Raw genomic sequence first — 25,026 nt, forward strand, 5'->3', positions numbered from 1 at the left:
AAAACACAAAAATCGAAATTGGCTCTGTCCTTAAGGGGTTAAACTATTTTAGGTGTGCCTAAGAGAAGCATGGTTTTTGAGGATGTTCTGTAGCCCTATGGCTGCACTCAGAATATGCCCTGGGAGTTACTGTTATCAAATCAACTGGTGTCAGAAAGTTATACAAATTGATATCTATCTATCAAGTCTCCCAGTACTTATCAGCTGCTGTATGTCCTGCAGGAAGTGGTGTATTCTCTCCAGTCTGACACAATGCTCTCCGCTGCCACCTCTGTCCATGTCAGGAACTGTCCAGAGCAGGAGAGGTTTTCTTTTTTTTCTCAAATCTTTATTTATTAGAGCAGTAGAGGTTTCTAAGGGGATTTGCTGCTGCTCTGGACAGTTCCTGACATGGACAGAGGTGGCAGCAGAGAGCACTGTGTCAGACTGGAATGAATACATAACTTCCTGTAGGGCATACAGCAGCTGATGAGTACTGGAAGACTGGAGATTTTTAAATAGAAGTAATTTACAAATCTATATAACTTTCTGACGCCACCTGATTTAAAAATTCTGCTATATAATTATATACAGTATATATGTGTGTGTATATATATATGTATGTATTCCCACCACCCTGATGTGCGGGCACTGCCGCCTCATAGCTTTATTGTTCTTCCCGCTATTTCCCGTGTGACTGGGATATGAAGAATTCCTGTCACCCCAATAAGAAAAAGCAGGGGCCGGTAAGTTGACATATACGGCGTGTAGACATTCCCGGCGTGTTTGCCGCCACTGCCCGCCGTATGGTTCCGAGTACAGAGGCGGAACACGAGCCGTCTCCGGACGATAACAAGGTGCTGAATCGTCAGGCTTCCCCTTCGTCACCAATGGGCGCAACCCAGCACCCACTACATAACACTGTAACCGAGCACTACCATTTCTACTACGAGGAGGTATCGTCTCTCCCCTTCCTTCCAGTGGGCGCGTCCAAATCATGACTGTGTGCGGCGAGAATCCAACTACTGTACGTTTTCACACAGAGGCCTGGTTCGAGCCTCCCCGCCTCTATAGTGGGCGCGGCTAGGCACTGGCTGACAGCATTGAAGGCGGGCTGTACCACGTCCCCCCTACAGGGGTTTTTGGTGTTGGTTGTAGCGGCCGGTTCCAAGGTGTGAAGTGGGTATGTGAGAGGAAGACATGCCAGCCCGGCTCCCACAGCTTCACTGCCCGGGGCTGCCTAGGAAACGACGTCTGCAGAGCGGTGACGTCATCGAATCGCAGGGCTGGAGATATGACATCATTTGCGGTGAGTGCAGCCTGACAGGGCCTGTTACACCACTGGCTATTCTTATGCTGGGCACACACCTGGAGCTGGCATGTGTGTGCACTGCGGGCAGCATTGCCTTACAATGGATAGCCACAATGGTCGACGCTGTTTACTATCGAGGAGCAGTGTGACACACATGGCACATGCTTGTGCATTACACACACTGGTAAATGATTGACAGCTGATGTCACCCTGCCATGCTGTGCTGTCTACAAGCCATAGATATGATGGGGGCAGCACTGAGTATAGCCATAGTAATGCACTCCCCACAGGTGCACATAGGGCTGTGTTCACATAGGCAAGAGAAGCGGCCTGAAAATGCCATTATCTGCGCTCAAAACCCTGCGCCCATTGGCACCAGTGACATTTCAGGGTAATGGGGGCTTCAGGGCCGACCCCCTCAGTGGGGACCCCCCTGCCCTGCACTAGATAGACTTACATTGTGTTTCTTTTGTTTGTGGAGGTGATGGGCACCAAATAGCCTGGGATGCAGGTCAGCGACAATGCTCAGGTAGGCTGGAATAGCACCTACTACCAGCCCAAACCACTGACAGGAGGCTGGATGGACTTAGGGCTCTATTACACGGGACGATTATCGTGCAAAAAAATCGTTATATGGTTCGAATGTAAACGATAATCGTTCTGTGTAATTGCAGGCAACGATCGAAAAATCGTTCGTGATCCGTTGATCGTTGCTTTAGATCTGAACCTATAATTATCGATAATCGTTCGCTGTGATTCCACATTCGTTCGCTCAAGTTCCGCATTTGTTCACTAATGTTTTGCTGGGATCAGGTGGAATAAACGATCGTAATAACGATCGTTACTGCGATCGTAACTAACGACCATCGTTCTGTGTAATACAGTGAACGATTTTAGGTTAACGATAAACAATCTCGTTTGCAATCGTTTATCATTAGTCGTTAATCGTTAAAAATCGCTCCACGTAATGGGACCCTTAGATTGTGTTTCTTTTGTTTTGTGGAGGTGGTGGGCACCAAGTAGCCTGGGAAGCGGGTCAGCGACAATGCTCAGGTAGGCTGGAATAGCACCTACTTCCAGCCCAAACCACTGATAAAAAAAATAAATAAAAATTCATAGTTATGTCGTAAGATAAGTCAAGGTAACGGGCTCCTGAGGTGGCAGCTCCACAGAGTCCGTAAAGAAGGAGTAAATGTATGATCACTGGGGGGTCTGACGGCTGGGACCTCCCTCAGTCTCACGAATGGACTCCTGCACCTTCATGTGTCATGTGTTCCCTTCTCCATTCATTCTCTATAGAAGCTGCCAGAGAGTACACGCACAGCTGCCATTCTGTTGGGAGTCCCAGGACCGGCTCCCAGCTCTGAGGATATGGTATACGTGATAATGGCTGCGCGGCCCTTTTAAAGTTTCCTCAAGTCTAACAAATTTAATTTTAATGTTTTGAAGGGAAACTATCAGCAGATTAGAAAACTCTAACCTGATATTACATTCCCAAAGCGCCAGGGCCACAGGTTAACTTCAGTTTCATTAAAGGGAACCTGTCACCCCCCGTTCCGGGGTGAAAGGCTCCCGACCCCCGCTACAGCCCCCTATACTCACCTGATCCCGCCGGGTCCCGCTTCTGGATCCGGTCGGATCACGGAGATCTCAGCCGCTGCAGCCCGGCGCGCGCTGAGAGATGAGTCCAACGCTCATAGAGAAGGGACGGGACCCGGTGGGATCAGGTGAGTATAGGGGGCTGTAGCGGGGGGTCGGGAGCCTGTCACCCCGGCACGGGGGGTGACAGGTTCCCTTTAATATGCATATTAGGTGGTTCAGTGCCCTGGGGGTGGGGCTACGACAGGGCACTCGATCTGCAACCCCTCATGAATATTGAGAATGGGCTTTTCTGTGGCATCACTGGAGAGGGCCAGATGAGTATTCAGGAGGAGTGGTAGATCGAGTGCAGTGCTGTAGCCCCGCCCCTAGGGCACTGAACCGCCTGATGTACTTAATAATAAAACTGAAGATTTAATAAAAATGGCGCCAAAGACTGAGAAAAGAAAATACTTTTGTCTTTGTTTTCTCAGCGTTGTGTGCTCTGTGGGAACATAACAGCAGGTTGTAGTCTTGTATCCGGCTGTCCGTTTCGCTTTAATCTTTCCCCTTAACTAAAAGGCTCAATGATACTTATTCTCCTCTAACCCTTCTCATTGGCTGACCCTTCTAATCGCCCTTTCTTCTGTAACCTTTCCCATCGGCCGTTCTTCTGTAACTTTTCTCATTGGCTGGTCTTTATTCTTTCTCACTGGACGTTCTTCTCAAGCCTTTTTCATTTTCCATTTTTCTATAACCTCTCGATGGCCGTTCTCACACCTTTCTCTTTGGCTATCCTTCTGTAACATTTCATATTTATTGTTCTTCTCTAATCTTTTACATTGGTCATCCTCTTTTGACCTTTCTCATAGGCAGTTCCTCATTAACCTTTCCCATTGGAGGTTCTTCTTTGACCTTACATTGACCGTCCTTCTCTAACCCTTCTCGTTTTCCATTCTTCTCTAACATTTCTTATTGGTTGTCCTTCTCTGACCTTTCTCATTGACCAGTTTTCTTTACCCTTTTATCCTATCCGTTCTTTTCTACCCTTTTTCTTTTGTTTTCTAACCTTTACATTGGTCGTTTATCTCTAACCTTTCCTGTTGGTCGTTTATCTCTAACCTTTTAAATTGTTTGTCCTTCTGTGACCTATCCAATTGCTTATTCTTCTGTAACCTTTCCCATTGGTTGTTCTTTTCTAATCTTTCCCATTGGTTCGTTCTTCTGAAACCTTCCCCTTAGGTAGTTTATCTCTAATCTTTTCCATTGACTGTTCTTCTCTAACCTTTCCTACTGGTCGTTCTCCTCTAAGCTTTGCCATTGGTCGTTCTTTTCTAACCTTTCCCATTGGTTCTTCTTCTCTAACCTTTCCCATTGGTCGTTCTCCTTTAACCTTTCCCGTTGGTCTTTCTCCTCTAACCTTTCCCATTGGTCTTTCTCCTCTAACCTTTCCCATTGGTCTTTCTCCTCTAACCTTTCCCACTGGTCGTTCTCCTCTAACCTTTCCCATTGGTCGGTCTTCTCTAACTTTTCCCACTGGTCGTTCTTCTCAAACCTTTCCCATTGGTCGTTCTCCTCTAACGTTTCCCACTGGTCGTTCTCCTCTAACGTTTCCCACTGGTTGTTCTCCTCCAACCTTTCCCACTAGTCGTTCTCCTCTAACATTTCCCATTGGTCGTTCTCCTCTAACATTTCCCACTGGTCGTTCTTCTCCAACCTTTCCCATTGGTCGTTCTTCTCTAACCTTTCCCATTGTGTCCACCCGTTTGTTTAATTAGATTTTCTGAGCATGTAAAGTGATGGAAACTACACAGACTGTGCATGAAGATCTTACATGTTCATACAATCTCCTCTGGTATTAACAGTCCATTCCACGTGTGTTATAAGTGGAGTAAATTCAGCAAAATTCTGTTATCTGTTGCTTCTCTGCTTTTCTTAGACCTGTATACTGTTACTTTGTTTCCCCAAAAATTATATTCATTTTTGCTCCCAAAGATGCGCTATGTATTATTTTCAGGGGATGTGGGAAAAAAAAACAAAAAAAAAAACATAGGTTTTTCTGTGTGGTGGTCTTCTGCCCATGTGCCTCTCCTTGGCATTATGTGGCAAAACGTGAATTGTATGTTTGTATTTTGATGGAATATTGGCCCGGAGTGTTCCCGATTCCCTGCACATATACAGTAGTAGCTGTGTAGTATGGAGCCACAGACTCTGTGCTTCCAGCTCTGCAGCCATAAACTCATCTGAATGAGATCATCTAAACCTCCCCCAGTGGGAGATAGCAGAGGAATGAAGGAAAAGCCATGTTGGATTTCACCTTACCTCCATCCTTTGTTCTCCCCATTGAAAAATACCATCCCGGCTCCGCTCAGGTGGAGTTGACCTCACAAACAGAGCGGTTTTCTAGTGATCACTTGCTGCAATGAAGAATAGGAAATGTTCCAGAACGGCTTCCTAGAAAAACCGCGCTTCCATATTTAGCAGGCAGTTCTCGCTGTTGCATTTGTTTTCGCTATAAACTCCGACGTCGTGCTCGATTATTATAAAAGGCAGCAAAACCTAAAAAACATATTTCTTAAAGGGGTATTCTCGCCTCAACTAATATAGTTAGACTTATAGAACTCATCAAGATAAATATTTTTTTGCAAATACAGTCATTTACCAAACTTGTCTCCTTCTCCTGATACGCTGCTCTTTTCCTCCCATTGTTGACAGCTCGTTGTCTAGGTTACTGACCACCACTCTGCTCTAAAAACAGTGGTCTGACTGATGTGTATATATAGATAGAATGTACATGCATTCAGATAAAAGGTCTATATGCCGTTTCATTCACATATATATATATATATATATATATATATATATATTTATATTATATATATATATATATATATATATATATATATATATATATATATATGTGTAACTTATATGCTCTCTGCTGCCACCACTGTCCATGTCAGGAACTGGCCAGAGCAGAAGTTTTCTATGGGGATTTGCTGGACAGTTCCTGACATTTCCTGACATGGACAGAGGTGGCAGCAGAGAGAACTATGTCAGACTGGAAAGAATACTTCCTGCAGGACATACAGCAGCTGATAAGTACTGGAAGACTGGATTTTTTTTTTTTTTACAATTCTCTATAACTTAGTTGACTTGAAAATAATTTTCTGTTTTGCTGGAGTTTCCCTTTACGAATATACAATTGTGACTCGGCTTAGCTATACAATGAGAGAATTGGAGATATATGTTGCATAAAAAAATATGCCACTCCCAGGAGACTGGTAAAACCAAGTGCCAAACCTTGTGGGAGTTCTCACTTGTTGTCACCCAGCTTTCTAAGAGACAAATACTGTAGAACTTTACACGCGCTCAGGAGGATTTTTAAAGTGTCACTGTTGTTTTTTTTCCAGAAATCAATAGTCCAGGCAATTTTAAGAAACTTTGTAATTGGGTTTATTAGGCAAATATGCCATTATCTGCATTCAAAAAGACTTTCCGCCGATCCTGCCCCCCCTCCTCTCTCTCATCCGCTGCTCATTATCAGGAAATCTCGACTCGTTTACATCAGTCGGGCCCTATCTGTTCTATGGAGAGGGGAGAGGGGAGGAGGGAGATCAACTAATAAACCCAATTACAAAGTTTCTTAAAATAGCCTGTACTATTGATTTCTGCAAATACAATTTCTAACAACAGTGACACTTTAACCTCTTAGGGACATATGCTGTACCCGCAAGAGGAGTTCAGAGGGGGGCTGTGTCGCGACCCCGCTCTGAACTGCCGCGATCCCGACTGCTATCTGCAGCACGGCCGATTGCTACTCCCGCTAATTAACACCGTTAGATGCAGCTGTTAAACATGACAGCTGCATCTAACCGTGTTATCTGCAGCCCATCCCTGGTGTCTAGTGGTGGGATCCGCCCCCCGCGATGTGATCGCAGAGGGGGGATTCCTTGGTTTTGCTGGGCCGGGCCTCAGCGACGTAATGACGCTGATCCCGGCTCGGTATTCTATTGCAATGGTCTGCAGCAGACCATAGCAATAGAGCACCTATCTCGGCTGGAGTGCATATTGGCTGGAGTGCATCACATGGCTTCCAGCTTGCTTAGCCCTGATTGGCTGAGCTAGCTGGAAGCCATGTGATGCGCTCCAGTCAATGAAAGGGCTGCTGGTGGCATGCACACCAGCAGCTTTTTCTCTCCCATTTACTGTACCCGGTCCTGGAAGTGAGGGTGGCGGCCGGCGTGTAGATATATTTTCTGTAATTTTCTATGTTTTTTTTTTGGGGGGGGGGGGGGGGGCATTTTCTTGAAAATGATCCCTGTGTTTTTTCATGCAGAGGCACAATGACTGGGTTACTGATGTAGTATGGGCTGGTCACTGTACCATTCACACAGTGTAGGGCAGTTCTGTATTGACCATACACACTGTACCACCACCACCAAGCACCACCAACAGGCCTCTTGATAGAGAACAGCAAGTTGTGCAAAAAGTACTGAAACATTGAACAGGTTGACATGTGTATTCAGAAGTGTAGAGAAAATCACATTTATTAGGGTGCGTTCACACATACAGGATCCGCAGCAGATTTGATGGCCCACATTAGATTCAAAGCAAATCTGCAACTTTAAATCTGCTTCAGATCCTATACGTGTCAACTCCCCGTAAGAGTGCGTTCACACGTACAAGATTTGCAGTAGATTTGATGGCGCAGATTTGAAGCTGCAGATTCAAAGCAAATCAATTCTGGGCCATCAAATCTGCTGCAGATCCTGTACGTGTGAACGCACCCTAAGGCTGGGTTCACACTATGTATATTTGAGGCTGTATTTGGTCCTCATGTCAGGTCCTCATAGCAACCAAAACCAGGAGTGGATTGAAAACACAGAAAGGATCTGTTCACATAATGTTGTAATTGAGTGGATGGCCGCCATATAACGGTAAATAACTTCCATTATTTCAATACAACAGCCGTTGTTTTAAAATAACAGCACATATTTGCCATTAAATGACGTCCATCCACTCAATTACAACATTATGTGAACAGAGCCTTACTGTGTTTTCAATCCACTCCTGGTTTTGGTTGCTATACAGCCTCAAATACACAGTGTGAACCCAGCCTAGCTGGGTTCACACTACGTATATTTCAGTCAGTATTGTGGTCCTCATATTGCAACCAAAACCAGGAGGGGATTGAAAACACAGAAAGGATCATTCTGTTCACACAATGTTGAAATTGAGTGCATGGCCATTTAATGGCAAATCGTTGCTGTTATTTTAAAACAACGGCTGTTGTATTGAAATAATGGCCGTTATTTACCGTTATATGGCGGCCATCCACTCAATTTCACCATTGTGTGGACAGATCCTTTCTGTGTTTTTAATCCACTCCTGGTTTTGGTTGCAATATGAGGACCACAATACTGACTGAAATATACGTAGTGTGAACCCATATGTATGTGTGTATATATATATATATATATATATATACACCCATATGTGTGTAAATAATATATATATATATAATTATTATTATTATTATTATTATTATTATTATTATTATTATTATTTTTTTTTTTTTTTTTTAAGAAACTGGTGCCAGATATTTATAATTTACTTCTAGTAGAGAATATTGTCTTCCAGTACTTTCAGTTGCTGTATGTCCTGCAGGAAGTAGTATATTTTCCAGTCTGGAGAGCAGGAGAATTTTTTTGTTTTGTAAACTACCCCTTTAAATGCAAAACAATAATTGGTTTATTTATCAGGGAGTCAAAGTCAATGGGTTCCTTTAGTGGCCATGGGTCTGGTCATGGTCTAATGACTGAACCGAACAAGAAAAATACTAGTGCAGATAGAAACAAATCCTAGTAAGAAATATTGATATTTCCAATTAGATCATTAATTGCTACAGTGGATTTAGTTATTGTGGTGCCTGGTATTACAGACTCTTATGTCATAGTGTTAGATGATTTTCTCCTTTGTTTTATACCCTGTTATACAAACTGACATAAATGAAAATATCCATCACTTCCTGTCTGTACTAAACACAGTGCATAGCACTTAAAGGAAACCTGTCATCACTTTCCAGATACCTCAGCCATTAGTCAGCGGTGCAGTCCCTGGTTGCCTCTCCCTGCCCCACCAGCATTAAGTGATAGATCCCGCCTTAAAATATATTGTATTATTGTATCCAATGTAAGAGTCCTATTACACGGAGTGATTTTTAACGATTAACAACTATCGATAAACGATCGCAAACGACATTGTTTATCGTTAACCTGAAATCGTTGTTAGTTATGATCGTTACTACAATCGTTATTTCAATCGTGACTACGATTGTTTTACTCCTTCTGATCCCAGCGAAACAATAAACAATGTGCAATTACACTGAGCGATTAGTGAAACGAATGATTGAGTGAACGAATGTGGAATTACAGCGAACGATTAACGATAATTTTAGGTTCAGATCTAAATCAACGACATACGAACGATTTTTCGATTGTTGCTTGCAATTCCACAGAACGATTATCGTTTAAGTTCGAACGATATAACGATTTTTCGCACGATAATCGGCCCGTGTAATAGGGCCCTACATTCACACAATCTGTAGTGTTATAGCTGCGGACCCGTAGCTATGGACAGCCCTATGGAAGTGCTTTTGTGGTAAGGGTCACGGCCCTATAACATACATTTATGGACGGAGCCATTCAAACCCATTAAAGCTAATAAACTAATGGGTGCGTAGTGTGTCTGCAATTGTGAACAGATTATACGGACGTGTGACTGCAGCCTGAGGATCGACAGATTTCAATAAACCTTCACAAGTTTTCAGCTTCGTCTCTTAAACGGAATTTTGAAAAGAGAATAGTAGTTTCAGGTACTAAAAGTGAACCAATCACTCAGATTTTCCAGGTGACGCTACTAGCCGCGCCTGGAAGACGTGCTAAAACGCTGCCTTGCCATGTGTCTTCTGTAGAAACTTTAGGTGCTGACTTATTACAGGGAGCGAAAATTCGCACTGTGTAATAGAGACAACGATCAACCGATCACATCGATCATCGGCTTATTGTGTCTTTAGGTCCTGACCTAAAATCATCGTTGACCTGTCTAATAGGACCCTAAGGGCCCTTTTACAAGCACAGATAAATTGCTTAATTGCCTGTTTAACGAATGAACAAGTAATGATTTTTTCTTTTAAGCGATTTGGACAAGAAGATAAATCGCTATGAAAAGTCGTTATTGCGATCATAATTACGTTTGTATATATTCATATATTCAGTGAACATTCGTAATTGCATTTGTATACTGTGAACTATGAGTTTACACTGAGGGACTTAAAGAGGACCTGTCACCCCGGTGACGGGGTGACAGGCTCCTGACCCCCCGTTAGAGCCCCCTATACTCACGTGATCCCGCCGGGTCCCGCTTCTGGAGATGGTCGGGTCACGGAGATATCGGTGCCCGAAGCGGCTGAGATCTCCGTGACCCGACCATCTCCAGAAGCGGGACCTGGCGGGATTAGGTGAGTATAGGGGGCTCTAACGGGGGGTCGGGAGCCTGTTACCCCGGCACGAGGGGGTGACAGGTTCCCTTTAAGAACAGTGATTTTGAGGTCAGCTCAAAAGATGTGATCAATGACGTACAAACAAATTTATGTTTGTGGTTTGATTGCCGCGTTTATACCGGAAGATTATTGCTGAAATTCAAACAATTTAACAACTTTTTGCACAATAATCGTCTCGTGTAAAAGGCCCTTAATCTTTTATTCCAGCGCGGGACAGACAGCAAGCCGGGAACTAGACACGGATCTCTGCCTGGCAGCACGCTCTGCAGGATGATTAACAAGAAAAGCGGCTTCTTACTGGCTTCTTTTCCTGTCAGTCATCCTGCAGAGCGTGCTGACAGACGGAGAGCCGTGACAGCCCAGATGGCTAGGTCCCGGCTCCCTGCCGCTCCTGTGCGCCGGAGTCCTATTCCACACAGCGATTTTTTGACGATAAACAATTTCAAGCGACTTCTATTGCGAATGACCTGAAATCGTTCACCCGATTACACGGAACGAAGATTGTTACTTATGATCGTTCTTGCGGTCATCCTGTTGTCGCTATTGCGTTAGTTTTAGAGGGAATGACCTAATGATGCGTTATTACACCGAATGATTTGCAAATGATCAAAAATAAAAATAGGTCCAAATTTTATCAAGCGACGAACGATTTCCCGTTTTTCATTAAATCGTTGTCTGCTATTACACAAAACGATTATCGTTCAGTTACGAACCATCTAACAATTTTTTGAATACGGCCCTTAGTTTTAGCAGCTAAAGTTTCTACAAAAGACGCAGGACACATGATAAGGCAGCGCTTTAACACACGAGTGATTGGTTGGCTTTATATAACCACTCTGTGGTACTTAAGCATAAAATTGTACGGGAAATGGAAAGAGCAGGGCTACAAAACAAGCCTGGGACTAGCGAACATCTCTTAGTTTTGTATCTGTATTTCATTTTCAAGGTTTTGTGTCTCTTTCGCCAGCCATGTACATTGTTTAATGGAATGCTTTTAGTTCCCGTTTTACACAAATAGAACATTGGTACATTCACTGACTGAACCGCGACATTGCCTGATGGAATATTCTGCTGGTGGTTCAGGTTTAGTGGTTTATATATCGTAGATTTACACAAGGAATACGTTGCCTGATACTTGGAGGTTGAGCATTCATCGTAGGATATATTGCTAAAATAGTAAACTTCTATTGTAATGCGGAAAACAGTTGTGATGTGTATATGTGAACCGGTATGTATTACAGAGGAGGAACATATCTCTCGACATTGCATCTACTATTATGACTTGTCAGTAAATTCACTTCTGTATAAGGTGCCATTATGTTCCCGCTTCTCCAACAGTGAATGTTCACACCATTCCTCCTTGGCCTGCGCGGCGAATGAAAGCTATGGATACAACTTGGAAAAGAAATGCAACTTGTGTTTTAATATAGGTGTTCTTGTTCACATAGTTCCAGATGGATGTGCAAGTATCTTGCAGATTAAGGCCATGTTCACACAACCTAAGTTCCGTGGAAATCACGGCCGTTGTATTTCCCACGGAACTTACGTAGTGCTGCCTTCTGAGGGAATCCCGGACCGAGTGTATACACATAGTATACACTCCGGCTGAGATCCCTAGCTGCGCCATAAAAAAATGACGTCAGTTTTCTGCGGCCGCTATTCATTGAATAGCATCCGCAGAAAACCCTGTCAGCGCACACAGTGGAGCAAGCAGCCCCAGTCGCTCGCTCCATTGTGTGCAGTGGTGAGTTCTGATGCAGGCGCGGCGCTAAAGATCATCCGTCTGGTACTGCAGTACCGGCCGGGATGATCTTTTCTGAGGCCGGTCGTTCCACGGAAAGGCCAGTCTCATGCTAAGTGTGCACATAGCCTAAGGGTATGTTCACACTGAGGAAAAGGCGAGGAATTGAAGAGGAAAGTTTTCTGCTTAGAATTTCCGCATCTTCAGCTCTGACGGAATAGGCGCAGAATTCGAGCGGAAAACGGAAATTCAAAGCCCCAATGACTTCTATGGGATTTTTCTAGTGGAGCCTGCCCACCCGAAAGTGGATCTGTGGCAGAACATTCTGTGTGGAAATTCCGCCGTGTGAACAACAGAGCGGAAATCCCGTTGAATGCAATGGGACAATTAAGGGTGAACATACCCGTTCACACGTACAGGATCCGCAGCAGATTTGATGGACCAGATTTGAAGTTGCAGATTCAAAGCAAATCAATTCTGGGCAATCAAATCTGCTGCCGATTGAATACGGCCGATAATCGTTCTGTGGAATAGGGCCTTAAGTTGTAGTGTAATCCACAATTACCCCCCCTCCCAATCTCTGTATCGGGCCCCAGCGTCTTTCTTATGAATAGAGCCGAGGGTCACGTGCGGTACCCTTGGCTCCATTCATTGCTATGGAGCTGCTGGAAGAGTGCTTACTCAGCTCTATCGGACAGCTCCATAGGAATGAATAGAGCTTCGGGTCTAAATTACAAATCTGTATAATTTTCTGACACAGTTTGATTTGAAAGAAAAAGATTTTCAGAGTACCCCTTTAATGCTTGGCAGGGTCATCTGATCATGAGATTGTAGCTCACAGATTCCACTCCATCTTGCTTTTATCTGTGACTATTTCCAATATCTGCCATTTTTCCTTATTACTTTTTTGCTTGTGAACGCTGCTCAAACTTTTTTTTCCTTCCAAAAATGGAAATCTCCTGAGTCAGTTGTCTGAGATTAGCAGCAGCTCCAAGCATCTTCGAGGGAAGCTGGATGCACCTCTGATCAGCAGGATGACAGCCAAGGGCCATCTCATTATCAGCTGCTCTCGGAGTGTATGGAGCTCTGATCCACAGCACACATGATATATGGGGTGACAGTTTTGGGGTGGCAGGAGATGGGTCTGTTTTATTAGCCTTAACCTAGTACATTGTGTTACTCCTAAGCTAAAACTCTTGTTGCTGCCAAGAGTCTCCATGTACACATGGACAGCTGGATGCCATTGGGTAGACTCAGCGTTTCAATTTTCCGATATAAGGTAACAGCGCAGTATGGATTCTGAGTTGAGTTGCACTGTCCACTGGACTACTAAGGCGTCAGTGATCAGGGATTTTAATGCTGGCTGGATCCAGGTTTTCCAGGACTCCCTTGGGCAGTATCTAACTTTTCCAGCCGCTGAGAGTCAAATGCCGAACATTCGAGTTTGGACGAACGTTGCCAAACCCTACCCTTTGTTCACACTACGTAAAACAACGGCCGTAGTCCTAGCCGCAAAACTATGGGTGTTGTTTTGAGGTTACCTATTATGAATGCAATACAATGTAACTATGGCCATTGAATGCACACTACGTATCAGATACCGGCCGTTGTTTATACGTCCCCGTGAAAAATGAACTTGTCAATTATTTCTGGCCAGTAATACTACAACAATGGCCGTGGATTTCAATGCGGCCGCGAGCGTAAAACTTATATCTGCCGAATTAAACTTGATTTTGATGTAAAAAGTTTTCTGAGTGGTTTCTCGAGCTGGGCGCAGTATTTAAAGTAAATGACCTGTTTCAGCCAGCTTAAAAACATGCTAGGAAACAAAATTAAACAATGGACGTAGTTTCACGACTAGCCCGTGCGCTCATAATTCCACGTAGTGGAATAATGCCGTAGTTTCGGTCGCCAAAGACCGGCTGGTGAAAACAACCACCGTTATTTTACATAGTGTGAACATAGCCCTATACTGACACTAGTAAATATGCAAGGGGTAATCTGAAGAAAAAAAAAATGTAACTGGGGTCAGCAGCGAGGAGAGAGATGTAGAGAGAAGTGTTTAGCCGAGTGCTTCTTCCACCTCAATCTAGCAATCGGTGGCCCCCAATTAATCAAAGCTTTTTGACACCTCTCTGTGGCATATTAAAAAATAAAAAGCGGCCAACACTCCAGTTGCACTCTTCACACTATGCAGGTGCATGCTGCTGTGGCTGATATACAGGCAAAAACAGGAAAGTACAACAGCAACCTAAAAGTGCTTGGACTAGCCGTATAAACTTTCCCTGTCGTATACACGATAAAAAACTACAGGGGGAGGGATAATACACAGTAAGGGTATGTTCACACTGAATAAAAGCGGTGAAATTCTGCCTGCCTCAGTTTGTTGATGGGAAGCCACACGCACAACAGCTCTCTGCTCAAAGAATTGACAAGTCAGTTCTTTGAGCATGAAGCGGAGGCGCATGTGGCTTCCCATCGACAAACTGAGGCAGGCAGAATTCCGCCGCTTTTACTCAGTGTGAACATACCTTTAGGTCCTAGCATTTGCAGGTTGCTGATGCACTTTACTGTTTTTGTTTGTATAGTGTGCACCTGCATAGTGTGAAGAGTTTTATTGGAGTGCTGGCCGTTTTTTTATTTTTCTTTATGTCACATGTGGTGCGTGAGGCTGTCTCCTATTGGCTTGCACTCCATCCATCTCCTAAGGGTGTTTAACACAGAGGCTAGTTGGATCCTTCTTGCTCAGTTTGTAGGCTTAAAGCGTCTCTGTACCCACAATCTGACCCCCCCCCCCCCATACCGCTTGTACCTTCAGATAGCTGCTTTTTAATCCAAGATCTGTCCTGGGGTCCGTTCGGCAGGTGGTGCAGTTATTGTCTTAAAAATCAACTTTTAAACTGGCAGCCCTGTGCCAAACGGCTATGGCCTAGATTGTGTATGCATTAGGCTGGCACAACCTCTCTGTCTCTACTCCCCGCCATCCTCATCATTGGGAATGCCCCAGGCAGATTGTCTCCTATTCCTCAGCTGTGTCAGCACGGCACATGGGCTGGATCGTTAAGGCACTTGTGCAAAGTTCAGACAGTAGAAAATGTTCTAGGGGCATTCCTAATGATGAAGAGGGCGGGGAGGAGTGGCGAAGAGGCGGTGCAAGCCTAGGGCACAGATATTCTAAGCCATGGCCGCTGGGCATGGGACTGCAAGTTTAAAAGTTGTTTTTTAGGAGAATAACTGCATCACCTGCCGAACGGACCCCAGGACAGATCTTGGATTAAAAGCAGCTATCTGACGGTGGTTTGGGGAAGGGGGGGACAGATTGCGGGTACAGAGTCTCTTTAATGTGAGCCCAAGAGAGGGTATTGCTAGTGTAGGTACCATCTTTTTCTGAGGTCACCCTAACATTGTGAGATGGTACACTATGTTTGAGCAAATTGTTTGCCAAGAACCTAATTAAAAAAATAATAATTCTAGAGCAGTTTCTTATCATGTAGGATAGGAGGAGTATACATGGTAAGTCCTGGCACTTGCAGGTTGCCGTTGCACTTCTCTGTTTTTACCTCTCTATGCCATGTCAAAGTTTTTAAATGACAGTAATGCTTGTACAGAAGTAACTCCATAAAGTCAGGGCATGTCCTAGTGACATTGCTTTCTGAATATGCCTTTAAGACAGTTTTAACACTTATTCCTCCAGCAGTTACTTACCAGTACCTCCTCATTACTGTGTGGATGGGGTAGTCGGAACCTGGAACACAAACGCCAATCACCCCGAACATTAACAGAGATGTCCAGGGTCCTTTGGACATCTGAGGATAAAGTTATATCTCTTACCTTCATCCTCGGTGATGTTCCCGTGTGCTGGTTTAATGTAGTCCTCTGTCCGGCAGGACCATTTGGTTTCATGGTCCATGGTTTGTATACCGTGGTGCCGTTTGTATACTGTATACCATTAAGTTGTATGAAGAATAAGATTTATTAATATCTTAACATTTTTTTATTTTGCAGGAGATGCGTTATGTGATGCCGATGGAGAATTCCCTTTGAGAGTTTGACAGGTGAGATGTCTTTTTGCTTCTGGTTGGTTAATCTTAACTGTTTTTTTTTTTTTTAAACAAATTAGTTTTTTTTTTCCAAATCAATTGGTATTCGAAAGTTCTAGACATTTATATATTATTTGTATTTAAAAATCTTAAGTATTCCAGTACTTATCAGCTACTGTATGTCCTACAGGAAGTGGTGGATAATTTCCAGTTTGACATGGTGCTCTCTGCTGCCACCTCTGTCCATGTCAGGAACTGTCCAGAGCAGGAGAGGTTTTCTATGGGGATTTGCTGCTGCTCTTGACATTTCATGACATGGAAAGAGGTGGCAGCAGAGAGCACTGTGTCAAACTGGAAATTATCCACCGTTTCCTGTAGGACATACAGCAGCTGATAAGTTCTGGAAGACTTTTTTTTTAAATAGAAGTAAATTACAAATTTGTACAACTTTCTGAAATGAGTTGATTTGAAAATAAATAAATTGCCAGAGTTCCCCTTTAAGGAGTCCGCTTTGGCTGTAAGCTGTACAGCTGTTCAAATGGTTATTCTTCGGGCAATTTTATTTTGCAGCTGTTTGACATGTGGCCTTTTTTTCATGAAAATTGTTCCATTTTTACTTCCTTTAAAAGTAGAGGCGGTGTCCGCTTCACTGAGCACCGTGTATGACCTTGTATATGATTTGCTGTTTTTTCCCTATTTTATAATCATTTGATTTCTTAGCTTAACCTAAGCAAACCGCATTGTGGTTACCGTGTGCGTCACTGCAGGTGCTCTCCGCCTCGTGTAGGATCATACTTAGGCTGTGTGCACATTGTGTATTTTTCAGATGAAAGCACTGTACAATATAGGACAGCAATGGGACATGCATTGAATGCAATTTTAGTATGTACAAGCATGATCCCTTCTAAAAGATGCTCCCAGACTACCCCTTTAGGGACCGTTCACACCTACAGGATCTGTGGCAGATTTGATGCTGTATTTAATCATTTGATTGCATTTATATTTGCAGCATCAGTCTGTAGCAGATCCTGTACCTGTGAATGCATCCTTAGGGTACAATCACTCTTACCATATCCACTGTGGATCTGCTGTGCATTTTTTATGCTCCTAATATTTTTCTTCTTAAGGGTGCGTTCACACCTACAGGATCTGCAGCAGATCCTGTAGGTTTGAACGCACCATTCGGGTGCCTTTACACGTACCGGATACTCACAGCGATAAAAGGCACTGGGTCCGCAGCGGATTTCGCTGCAAATTTTCAGCGTGAAATCCGCCGCGGACCCAGTGCCTTTCATCGCTGTGAGTATGTGTGTTAACCCCCACTGCCCGCCGCCGAGAGCATACATTACCTGCTCTGCGCCGCAACTGCATGTGAGGCTCCCGGCTTCGGTCTCGCTCAGCCAGTGCACTGATTGGCTGACCAGGACCGATGGGAGCTGGGAGCCTCACCTGCAGCCATGGCGCCGAGCAGGTAAAGTATGCTCTCGGCGGCGGGCAGCGTGGGGTTAACTCACATACTCACAGTGGGATGTCAATCCCGCTGCTAATATGGGCTCTCATAGGGATGAATGGCACTTTACCCGCAGCGGATTTCGCTGCAAATTCACAGCGTGAAATCCGCTGCAGATCCGGTACATGTGAAGGCACCCTTAATGTATTTAAAATCAGGGTCCTATTAGACAGGCAGTCAATAATGTAAACAAGCGCTGATCTTCTACCCCTCCACGCTCCCGGTCTCCTCCTGCCTTCTGCTCTCGTCCTGTGTGTTGCAACTTCTCTGAGCTGTCAGGCCTCTCAGCCAATCACTGTCCACAGCAGTCCCGTCCAGTGATTGGTTGAGCTGCCTGTCCACTCAGAGAAGCTGCAACACACAGGACGAGAGCAGAAGGCAGTAGGAGACCGGGAGCGTGGAGGGGTAATGTGTGAACAGTTTACTCAATCGTTAGCTGTCTGCCGCATATCGCTATTACACTTAGAGATGTGCGGTCAGCGGCCGATGATTTTAGGACCGGACCTAAAGAAACGGGGATTGTTTCATCGGTTGATCTTTGTCTCTATTAGAGCGACAATCGGTCGAATCGGCCTGATATGTCTGATTATCGCTCCGTGTAGTAGATCCCTTAGTTGCAGAGATCTGCATGTGTAAGAGCCTCTAAGGATGCATTCACACATAAAGATTCAATGCTGTGCTTAAAGGGAAACAAAGATCTAACCTGCAGTCATTTTGCTATGGATAAAAGTAATTTTCTTACCTATATCCTCATCTCTCTTTTAATTAAATTTGTCATTTTATTAATATGTAAATTGGATTGTTTGTTGCACTGTGGGTGGTACGACAGTTCTCAGTCCGCTCAATGACGGTACGTGTCAGGAACTGTCCAGAGCCGCACCAAATCCCCAATAGAGAACCTCTCCTTATCTGGACAGTTCCTGACATGGACAGAGGTGGCAGCAGAGAGCAGTGTGTCAGACCGGAAAGAATACACCACTTCCTGCAGGACATTCAGCAGCTGATAAGTACTGGAAGACTGGAGATTTTTTTAATAGAAGTAACTTACAAAACTATATATCTTTATGACACCCATTGATTCAAAAACTTTTTTCTCTGCAGTTCCCCTTTAAGGCTGGGTTCACACTACATATATTTCAGTCAGTATTGTGGTCCTCATATTGCAACCATAACCAGGAGTGGATTAAAAACACAGAAAGGATCTGTTCACACAATGTTGAAATTGAGTGGATGGCCGCCATATAACAGTAAATAACGGCCATTATTTCAATATAACAGCCGTTGTTCTAAAATAACAGCAAATATTTGCCATTAAATTTCACCATTGTGTGAACAGATAGATCCTTTCTGTGTTTTTAATCCACTCCTGGTTTTGGTTGCAATATGAGGATCACAATACTGACTGATATATACGTAGTGTGGACCCAGCCTCAAACTGAGTTGTAAACAGGTGTCTGTCTCCTCATTCACAGGGGAAGAAGTTCAACCGACAGCAATTTATTTTTTGACTGGTCAGAAGTGAGCGATCAGCTGATGAGCGACCATTTGATCGTTTTATGGCTGATCACATGAGGCAATATTCGCCTGATTTTTGCAGCCCAATTAAAGGAGTTCTTCAACCAAACAATTTTTCTTTCCGATCAACTGGTGCCAGAAAGTGCCAGAGATTTGTCATTTACTTCTATTAAAAAACTCTCAAGTCTTCCAGTACTTATCAGCTGCTGTATGTCCTGCAGGAAGTGGTGTATTCTTTCCAGTCTGACACAGTGCTCTCTGCTGCCACCTCTATCCATGTCAGGAACTGTCCAGAGCAGCAGCAAATCCCCATAGAAAACCTCTCCTGCTCTCCAGACTGGAAAGAATATACCGCTTCCTGCAGAACATACAGCAGCTGATAAGTACTGTAAGACTTGAGATTTTTTTAATTGAAGTAAATTACAAATCTCTGGCACCAGTTGATTTGAAAGATATTTTTTTTTTTTTTTTTTCCGTGAACAACCCATTTAATAAGGCCTTTTCCCCAGAAAGAAATGTATAGAATAAGAGGACGGCTCAGTCGTGTATAGTAAAGTAAGTTAGTTTTATTAGACGTTCATGTTGGATTTCATAGCACTGAAATTAATTCTAACTGGTATTTGTAAAAAAAACAAAAAAAAACCCCATGTGGTTCCTGGTCTCATGGTATTGAGTCAGTGTAATATTACGGCGGCACGGTGAACTTCCCCTGCATGCTGACCACATCCACCCAGCAGCGCCAGTGTGAGGTAGAGATATCTCTCAGGCAGCTATAAATAGACGGTGATAGGAGGGTGCGTGGGCACGGGGGAGAATTGCGGGGGAGGAAAACCCAGCTATATATAGGTACTTCCTCTCCACTGACACTAAAACTGGAAACAATGCAATCTTCAGAGCATCGCATCGAGTGATTTCTTCTCATCCCCTTCACACTATGCTAGTTACCAGGCTGACGTCATCTGCCCTCCCTGACTCTCATAATCTGCTATTGTTTTTTTTCAATTTAACTTAGGGTACTATTACACGGCCTGATGATAACTGTAAACGAGCGCCAATCTGCTGGATCAGCGCTCATTTACTTTGCCTATTATGCTGCATTTACACCCAATTGATCGTTTAACGATTTTGACGCAACAGTTAGTTTTTTATAACGATCAGCGTTTGGACGAATAAATGGTTAGAAAAATCGTTTGAAAATTCGTAAGAAAAATCGTTATTGTGATCGTTTCTAAGATCGCTTAAGCCCATCTTTCACATAGGGTGAATCTTTGAAAGACTGTTTACACGAAGCAATCTGCGAATTTTTAGCGACAAACGACGATTTGAGAACATGTTGAAAGATCAAAATGAACGATTTCTTGCTCGCCGCTTGATCGTTTGATGTGTTTACACGAATATCGCTCAATTGTGATTGTTACTGCGAAAATTTGAACGATAATCGTTCGGTGTAAATAACATGCATTAAACCTATCCATTAGACAATGGATAGGTAATGTATACACTTTGCAAATCGGCAGCCGTGCATCGCTAATACACGTAGCAATGCGCGGTCGGCGCTTGACAATTATAGGTCCAAACCTAAATCAACGATCAGCCAATGATCGTTGTGTTTATTACACAGAACGATAATCGGCCGGATAGGGCCGATTATCGTTCCGTGTAATAGGGCCCTTACTTACAGGGTCCTACCCAGTTTACATGAAGCGATCTGCGAATTTTTAGCGAACGACCAACAACGTTTTGAGAACATGTTGAAAGATCACAATGAAAGATTTTTCGCTCGTCACTTGATCATTCGCTGTGTTTACACGGGCCAATTATCGCTTGCTATAGCGAAAATTCGAACGATAATCGTTTCGTGTAAACGCACCATTATTCAAAGGGTTAGTTGCAGATTTACTCATTGGCCCAGATTGGCGCTCACTTGCTCCTCTATGTTGCCCCGTGTAATAGGGACTCTAGGGCCCTGTTACATGGTGTGATTATTGTGTGAAAAATCGTTATATCGTTTGAATTTAAGCGATAATCTTTCCGTGTGTATGCAGACAGCGATCAAATGACTGACGAATATTCGTTGTTGTTGATCGCATTTTTTGTGCCGACCACAAAATCATTCTTAATCGTTCGCCCATCTTTTGGTGTATGTACATATCGTTTGTTCAGTACAACGATTGTTTGTATACTAGAGCATCGTAATTGTGATTGTAACTCACGACTAGTGTTCCGTGTATTGTGGCAAATGTTTCAGGACGTTCACAAAAACTCTTGTTCGCAATCTTTAATTGTTAATGGGAGAAAAAGTAAAATCGCTTTGTCTAATTGGACCCTAAATAAAGGGGTAGTTCACCAATTTTTTTTTCTTTTGCATCAACTGGTGCCAGAAATTAGTAATTTACTTCTATTTAAAAAAAATCCCAGCCCAGGTGCAGTTTAGACAAGTGATGAATAGCAAAAATCCTGCCTGGGGGGTGTTCTTAATGATGAGGAGGGTGGGGAGGAAGGAAGGAGAGTCATCGCAGACCTGGGACAAAGACACACCAGTTTGACACAGCGCTGCAGATTAAAAGATCTTTTTTTTTCTCTAACCAAGGCCCCAGGAGCATTTTAAAAGACATGACCGTTAAGCATTTACTCTCATCAAAAGGATGATTCTAGAGGTTTGGTGGGGTGGGCTGATGGATACAGAGTCGCTTTAAGATTCTTAGGGGTGTACCCCTAAGCTGATGAAGGCCATAGTTACATAGTTACATAGTTACATAGTTAATACGGTTGAAAAAAGACACATGTCCATCAAGTTCAACCAAGGAGGGGGGGTGATAGGTTCTATACATATGCATTTATATTATTTTGGTCTAAGAACCTGTCTAGCCCTGTTTTGAAGCCCTCTACTGTTTTTGCTGTGACCAGATCCTGTGGTAGACTGAATCCACAGATTCACAGTTCTCATGGTAAAGAAGACTTGTCGCCTCCGGAGATTGAACCTTTTTTCTTCAGGCAGTGCCCTCTTGTCCTTTGAGGGGGTTTTACCTGGAACATCTTTTCCCCATATCTCTTGTAGGGGCCATTTATATATTTAAATAAGTTAATCATATCTCCCCTTAAACGTCTCTTCTCCAGACTAAACAAATGTAATTCTTTTAATCTCTCCTCATAACTAAGATGCTCCATTCCCCTTATTAGTTTAGTTGCCCGTCTTTGTACCCTCTCCAGCTCTAGAACATCCTTTTTATGAATCGGGTTCCAAAACTGGACGGCATACTCCAGATGAGGCCGCACCAAAGCTTTATAAAGCGGTAATATTATATCCCTGTCCCGTGAGTCCATGCCTGTTTTAATGCATGACAATATCCTGCTGGCCTTAGAAGCAGCTGACTGACACTGTGTGCTGTTCTGTAGTCTATTATCTACAAGTATACCCAGATCCTTCTCCATCAGCGACTCTCCCAGTGTAACTCCCCCCAGGACATATGATGCATGTGGGTTATTAGTACCCAGGTGCATAACTTTACATTTATCCACATTGAACCTCATTTGCCAAGTGGACGCCCAAACACTCAGTGTGTCTAAGTCATCCTGTAACATCTGCACATCCTCCATAGACTGTACTGTACTACAAAGCATGGTGTCATCTGCAAAGATAGAAACATTGCTGTTAATTCCATTCTCAATATCATTAATAAACAAGTTAAACAGAAGAGGGCCCAGTACTGACCCTTGGGGTACACCACTTCAGGGCTCCAGACTAAAAAATTTACCTAGGAGCCATTGGCTCCTAACCTGAAAAATTTAGGCGCCAAATAGAATATTTGGTCGCCAACATTTTAAACCATGTAAAATTAATGTTATGTTACATGGGACTTACTGTGTGCAGAGGCCACGGCAGCCTCCTCCTCCTTTAGATTCTTTCTTTTCTTAGTTTGAAAACGTTCAACATGGAAACTTGCAACTTGACAACCATATAGTCTGACTCAGTACTTCAGCTTCACTTGGCTAGCCTATTAATGAGGCTTACTCTTCTGAACTTGAACTTAAAGGGAACCTGTCGACCCCCGTGCCGGGGTGACAGGCTCCCAACCCCCCGTTAGAGACCCCTATACTCACCTCATCTTCACCCCGCTTCTGAAGATGGTCGGGTCACGGAGATCTCAGCCGCTGCAGCCCGGCGTGCGCTGAGAGATGAGTCCAACGCTCATAGAGAAGGACGGGAGAGTCCAGCGCTCCGTCATTCTCTATGAGTGTTGGACTCATCTCTCAGTGTGCGCGCCGGGCTGCAGCGGCTTAGATCTCCGTGACCAGACCACCTCCAGAAGCGGGATCCGGCGCGATGAGGTGAGTATAGGGGGTTCTAACGGGGGGTTGGGAGCCTGTCACCCCGGCACCGGGGGTGACAGGTTCCCTTTAAAAGCTTGCAACAGTCTATACATACTGAGCTAGACTTCTGACTGCAGCCATAGTGACCCCCCCACAAGATGTGTATATAGATAGATATATCTCTCACCTAGTGACTAATGCAAGTGACCCCCTACAGTACAGACACCTGAGGGGCCCTGATAATAATAATTGTGCATATATCTATCTCCCAGTGTCTGCAGCCAGTTTGCCCTACACTTATAGATGGCCCCCTCCCCTTATAGATGACCCCCTCTACCCCCATTATAGATGCCCCCTCCTCCCCCCCATTATAGATGCCCCCTCTTCTCCCCCCCATTATAGATGCCCCCTCTTCTCCCCCCCTTATAGATACCCCCTCCCCTTATAGATGACCCCCTCTACCCCCATTATAGATGCCCCCTCCTCCCCCCCATTATAGATGCCCCCTCTTCTCCCCCCCTTATAGATACCCCCTCCCCTTATAGATGACCCTCTCTACCCCCATTATAGATGCCCCCTCCTCCCCCCCATTATAGATGCCCCCTCTTTTCCCCCCCTTATAGATACCCCCTGCCCTTATAGATGCCCCCTCTCCCCCCCCATTATAGATGCCCCCTCTTCTCCCCCCCTTATAGATACCCCCTCCCCTTATAGATGCCCCCTCTCCCCCCCATTATAGATGCCCCCTCTTCTCCCCCCCTTATAGATACCCCCTCCCCTTATAGATGCCCCCTCTCCCCCCCCTTATAGATGCCCCCTCTTCTCCCCCCCTTATAGATACCCCCTCCCCTTATAGATGCCCCCTCTCCCCCCCATTATAGATGCCCCCTCTTCTCCCCCCCTTATAGATACCCCCTCCCCTTATAGATGGCCCCCTCTCCCCCCCATTATAGATGCCCCCTCTTCTCCCCCCCTTATAGATACCCCCTCCCCTTATAGATGGCCCCCTCTCCCCCCCTTGAAGATGGCCCCTCTTCTCCCCTCATTATAGATGCCCCCCCCCCCCCCTTTCCTCTATGCTAAGCAATATTTAAAAAAAAACAAACACACAAACTCACCTGACAACCCGCTCCCCCGGCGATCCTCTTGTTCTTCAGGCGCTGTCCCCGGCTGATGCGCGGCTGCCGGGGGTGTCCCGTCCTATCCCCGGCAGCGCGGCGCATCAGTGAGCTCTCTGTACGCCGGGGCTGTGACTTCTGACACAGGAAGCGTCTCTGACGCGCGCTTCCTGTGCCGGAAGTCAGGGCCCCAGGCAGCTCACTGATGCGCCGCGCTGCCGGGGATAGGACGGGACACCCCCGGCAGCCGCGCATCAGCCGCGCATCTTAAAGAGACAGCGCGCTGCCGCCGGGGCCAGTCGCAAATGGCGCCCAGATTAATAAATCTGGGCGCCATTTGCAAAACGTCAGTCGCATT

General features: G+C 44.6%; 1 protein-coding gene across 3 annotated transcripts in view; it reads left to right on the top strand.

Moving 5' to 3' along the window:
• The first annotated feature begins 818 nt into the window (after positions 1-818).
• HIVEP3 (HIVEP zinc finger 3) overlaps positions 819-25,026 on the top strand; it is an 82,076-nt gene continuing 57,868 nt past the window's right edge. For 2 of the 3 annotated variants that reach the window (XM_069971599.1, XM_069971602.1), the window contains exons 1-2: positions 819-1,288; positions 16,180-16,229. The gene's annotated coding sequence lies outside the window, so the exon portion shown is untranslated. Of the gene's footprint in view, positions 1,289-1,434; positions 1,476-16,179; positions 16,230-25,026 lie in introns of those variants that run through there. The other variant, XM_069971600.1, reaches the window with a different exon arrangement.

The sequence above is a fragment of the Dendropsophus ebraccatus genome, chromosome 5 (genome assembly GCF_027789765.1).
Source record: "Dendropsophus ebraccatus isolate aDenEbr1 chromosome 5, aDenEbr1.pat, whole genome shotgun sequence".
Classification (NCBI taxonomy): domain Eukaryota; kingdom Metazoa; phylum Chordata; class Amphibia; order Anura; family Hylidae; genus Dendropsophus; species Dendropsophus ebraccatus.